The sequence below is a fragment of the Cajanus cajan genome, chromosome 2, assembly GCF_000230855.2.
Source record: "Cajanus cajan strain Asha chromosome 2, NIPB_CcT2T_4, whole genome shotgun sequence".
NCBI classification, from domain to species: domain Eukaryota; kingdom Viridiplantae; phylum Streptophyta; class Magnoliopsida; order Fabales; family Fabaceae; genus Cajanus; species Cajanus cajan.
Genome location: NC_138518.1, coordinates 17,626,717 through 17,632,716, shown reverse-complemented (window position 1 = coordinate 17,632,716; position 6,000 = coordinate 17,626,717).

Here is a 6,000-nt window from a genome sequence, read left to right as displayed (position 1 = left end):
TCAGAAATTCTCTCATGAGCATATAGATACACCGAGTCAATGAGAGGAGTAAAGGAGGCATAAGTTTAAATCAAATTAGTTAGGGTATTCGGTCAGTGGGTTAGAAATTGAATCGGTGAGTCATTAATTGAACTGCATGATTCGATTTTTATTAATTTTTTTAAAAGGGTATTTATGTTAAATATATTTTATACTTATAAATTTCAATAAATTCATATTTTATTTTAATTTTTAATTTTTATCTTATTTAAAATTATTTTATTTTTATTTTGTATAAAGAAATACATTAAAAAATTATTTTAATTTTCTTTTTTGGTTGAACTAGTTTGACCTACTAGTTCGACCAACTGGTTCACTGGTTGAACCCAAAAACTGATTGGTTCACCCAGTTTCAAAACGGGTTCAATGTATAACCGATTAACTCAAGATTTGGACTGGCTAGATCACTGGTTCCCGGTTCAACCGGTCCGACCAGCGGTTCAATCTGGTTTTTAAAACTCTGAAAGGAGTTATTTTAAGTCGTGTTTAATAAAAATTAAAGAAATGTAAATAAAATAGAGGTAAAGTGAAGGTATTTGATAAAAAAAATATACAAAAGAAGTAAAAGAAAAATATATTTTTAATAAAATAAATAAATAAATAAATAAGTAAAAGAAAAATAGTTTTTTAATTGATATTATACATTAAATTATACAATTATCTTTCATATATTATGAATTTGACTTTTAGAGGAGGATAAAAAAGTTTTTTTTTAAAAAAAAACCAACGTTTCTCTCTAATGTTCTCATGTTAGGTATATAAGAAAACATGTGGGTTCCATTATACTATCATTTCCACTCAAATTTCTTACACTAAACATGGTTAAAAAAATCAAAACAAAAATTTAAATGGGTAATTTAAAAAAAAATGTTTATCATGTTTATGAAATATTTGTGTTTTAAAATACTACTTCTATTAATTTATTTATTTATTTAAACTAAAAGACGTGTTAATAACTTTTTATTAAGTTAAAGTCATCTTTTAGAGTTAGAAATGACAAATATATTACCTATGAATAGTAAAACTTACAATAAATACAAAATGATACTTAAATAATTACTCATAAATGATTTAAATATATATATATATATATATATATATGTCTTAAAAATATAAAATGGGATGAATATGGACATACTTTCAAATATTCATTATAATAAAATTATTTAAATATATAATATGTGTTGAATGGGATTTTTATTTATAGTTTTATTTGTACTTATGAAATTGAAATATACTTTAGTTTAATAATTTTGTTTTGACTTGTGAAATTGAAATATAATAATTTTTATATTTTGCTTGGATTTATGGAATTGAATTTTTTTAATTTATTGACTTTTTATAAACTTATGAAATTCAAGTATTTTAATATTTAAATTTAATTTTAAATTGAAAATTTTTAATTAATATAAGAGTATAAGAGTAAAATATTTTTTTCTTTTCTTTAGAATTATAAATATTACAATAGTCTCCCCTCTTATGCTAAAAATATATAACATCATCCTCTAATAGATTTAAATATATGACAATTTACCTCTTTTTTAAATTTTTTCATTAAATTTTCATTAGTTTTCATTAAAAAAATACTATTAGTAAATCATCATTTACATTAATACTCTTTAAAGATGTAAGTAATATAACACCTCTATCCTTATATTTGTGCTTCTATTTATTTTAGATGATATTAAAGCTCAACCTCTTGAGATCATAAATAAAATCTATTAACATTCATCCAATGATTATTATTACACAAATATTGATCTATTTGGATTATTAATGTCCTATTCACAATAATTGTTTGATAAAAACAATTTATAGTAAAATCATAAGAGACTTGTTAAGAAGAACAATGAGAGAAATGTTGTGAACAAGTCACATTTTTTTCAAAGGTCAAAACTATGACTATGTTGATGCATATCATTGGTGTAACATTTATAAGTTGTGATACTGTTGCATTATTCCTTGCCATTTTATGTTGTTGGGTTGAGTTATTAATTAGTGCTAGGAAGGGGTTTCTTTGGACAAAGATCTAGTTTGACCCTAAAGGAAAGAGTGTATAAGGTTTCTATTTTGAATAGTCTCATAAACTCATTTCCCTCAGAAGTCTAGAGATAAGATTCTAGAAAGAAGGTCTATAGTCTACGAGCTCTTCTTCTTTCAATCTCCTCATTTTCTTCCTCCGAATTCTTATTAGAGTTGTGTTATTTGTCATTTAGGTAGTAAAAACCTTGAATAAAGTCATTGATTTCATGTAGAGACTCAAATTTTTCTTCTCTTCTATCTCAAACCCAAGCTATCCCAAGGTAAAGGAAGTTGGAAAATTTAAGTGTGATGTGTGAATTGAGGGTTGGAAAACCATTTTTGAGTTGTGAATGGTGTGGAATAATAGTGTGTGTGGTTGTGTTGATGAATTCAAAGAGGAAAACAAGTTGAAAATGGGGTTTTTGAGTTTTTGACCATAATCGTTGATTCTTTGCTAAATCTAATTGTTTGCATGTTGAATTTGGGTGAAATATTAAGTTGATTGTGTATACTTGCTATTTTATGTTGCATGTGTTGGAACCTTGTTGGATTTCAGGTTGTGACTCAAAATCGAGTTCTGCATATGCAGAATTTTGATGTCACGCCAAGCATGCCTTCAAGGTGCTTAGCATTGTTCTAACTTAAGGTTCTCTGTCTCGATCACGCCAGACGCAGGATTGGTGGTGTTGGGTGTGAAGAGAGAGACTTGTCTCGAGTTGGAATGACATTGAGTTGGTTGAATGGCGTCGGATGTGGGAATCGTGAGAGCTCTCTAACTTGGTAACGTCGAACTTAGAGTTAAGTGGCACCTAGCATGGCCTAGCCAAAGCTCTCTGGATTTTGTTGGGGTGCCGAGGTGGTGACATCGGGTGAGACTCAAGTAGAGACTCTCTGCCCAAGGTGGGGTTGAGCATGATAGTTTTCCACGCTAGACATGACGTCTTAGAGGCCTTTACCTTAGCCATGCCAAGCGTGGGTTGTGTAGCATCGAGCATGAGTGAGGTAGAGAGCTCCTTGCCTAGATAGCATTGGGCGTAAGGTGAGTAGCGTCAGGCACGAGGTGAGTAGTGTCAAGTGCTAGTTGTTGAAGAAAAACATGATGTTGTAGTTGAGGAAGTGTTGATTTCTTGTTGATTTGAGTTGTTAATGAAAATATGATGAATGAGTTATAGAGAAGAAGTAGTGTGATGATTGTGTTGTGAGTCATTAGTTGAGAAGTAGATATGAGTTGTAATTTATGCGTTGACATGTAGTTGTGTTGAATATATGATGTGTTGTTATGATATATGTAGATTAAAAAGTTAAATATGACTAGTGATGATTAAGTTGTGAGATGTAAAGTTGTATGTTGATTTCGTTGTTGTATTGAATATGAAAAAGGTTGTCGTGTTGTTGAGTTGTGTTAACTACTTAGGATTAGAGGTTAATTTTTCAAAAGTTGAATATCTCATTGTGTGGATATTGTGTTATGGTGTTGTGAGAGCCCAATTTGTTGAAAAATCTTTCTTGAAAAGTTGACCCTTGAAGTGGATATTGTGTTGATACCCCTCTAAGACTTTATTGGTACCGTGTGTGGGTAAGGTCGAGGTATACATGTATGAAGTAACCACAATACAAGGGTCAGGTCGAGTTATGTTGATTATAAGTGACCAACTAAGTAGAGTATAAAGTCGAAAACTTAGTTCCTAATTGAGTATCAGAAAAGAGTAGTATTTAGGGGTTCATCATTGGGCTAATCCCATAGAAGGCTTAGTTAAGCTAGCTAATGTCGTGCTAGGCCCGTACCCAGTTATTCCACCCTGATAGTAATACTATATTTCCTTGTTTAAGTAGCGACATCCATGAAATCAAGTTACTGTGTTGTGAATATTTATCCAATTTACTATTATTCTAGCTAGCCCAAAAAAATCACCTCATGTTGTCGATTCAGTAAGGTCAATCCACTTAAACTACTCACCTTGTGTTGTAGGAGATCTGCTAGTTGAAATGCGTGATAAAAACATACAGTTGTTATGTTTAACATATGACATGTTGAGTTGATGTGTGTTATTCATATGATGTGTTAATCTGTGATGAAATGTGCTATTGTGTTGAACTTAAGTTGTTGTGTTCATCTATGTTGTATACTATGATGCCCTATTTTTATGTTGCTAAAGAGATGATGATGTGGAGTTCATGTGTTGTATATATGTTATTTCTTTTTACCTTAGCTTACCCTTGTGTGTTTCCATGTTGTGTGGATTGTGATGATCATACGTGATATGAAAGTAGGGTAGGGATAAGACTGGAGTGTTGTTGAAGAGGACATTCAATGGTGCATAAGTTGGAGGATGTTTTGTTGACTGCCTAATAAGGTCAGATGTATATATGGAGTAGTAGTTGCTTGATCGGCAACTTAGGAAGTATAATTTACATTTACTGGATTATTGTATTTATATTGCACATATTTACTTAATTGATCACTTTTATATGTATGCAGTATAGTACATGTTTCTCATATCTGTAATTTTATAGCCTTAAGTTAAATGTTTTCCATTGCTAGTAGTTATGTCATATAGTATAACGACCAAGGTAGGTCATTACAATTGGCACGTGAGACATTGTTGAAAATGGTAACTATATTCCTAATGGTGATAAGCAAAGTAAAACTACATCACTAAGCTTGGACAAATGATTAAAAATGAGGCATATGTTAAACTTAAAGGTTAGAAATTTTATCATGTGTGCTTTAATTGAATTTGAATTTGAAAAAGTTCATAGGAATAAATCATCTAGGTGTGTTTGGATGGGAAATTTGAATAGAATAATTCATTTTTGGCTTAAATAAATTTTTGGTCCTTATAAAATTAGCAAGTTTTGATTTTAGTCCCTATAAATTTTTTCTATGTTTTTCATCCCTATAAAATTAAAATTGTTGTTTTTAGTCCTTATTTGTATGTAATCATTTTTTAACTACTTTTTATTTATTAAAAAGTCAAGTAATCATCTTAAGTATTATCTACAACCATTACTGATATTATATTGATATCTAACACCTCTAAAAAAATTATAAATCTTTAAAATAAATGTTATTTATCTACCTTAAAATGATCATTAGGGACTAAAAGTAGTTAGTTTAAATTTTAGAGGGATGAAAAATAAAGAAAAATATTTTACAAGGATCAAAATCAAAATTTACTTATTTTACAATGATAAAAAATAATGTTTATAAATTTTAGAAAGATGAAAAACAAAGAAAAAAATTTAGAGGGACCAAAATCAAAATCATCAATTTTATAAGGACTAAAAACATATTTAAGCCTTCATTTTTTTAAGAATTTCAAATGCTCTGGGGTGAAATATTTGTTTGGATGGAGAATTTATAAAGAATTTAAAATCCGAGCATATGTGAAATTCCTTAAGATAGTAGAATTTCAAATTATTCCAAAATAGTAAGAATTTGGAAATTTTCATTTTTTTTTCTTTCTTATCTCACTTGTATATCTTTTATTTCTCTTCTATTATTAGGTTAAAAGACGATATTGGATCCCTTAGATTATAGGGTTTAATGATAATAAACTTATACGATTTTCATAAGAAAAGTTTTTCAAAATTTACTAAGACGAATAGTAATAAGACAATTAATTATTTTGATATTTAGTCTCTTAGATATCACCTCGTTTGCAAGGCAAAAAAACTTAATATATATTGTTTATGATATCTAATAATCCATTTATCTTTGTCTATGTTATTTTTTAACAAATCAAAAGGAATAAAAAAAACACTTCTTTAGTACTCGAACTGCAAAAAAGAACACAAACATATTTTATATCAGAGAAAGAATAAGAAAATCCCTTGAAGCTCATGAAGGATCAGAAATAATTGTTTCTAATTGACATGTGCACAAGTTTCTATCTTTTGGTATCTAAAAGGTGATAAGTAGTTTCCTTAATCAAATAA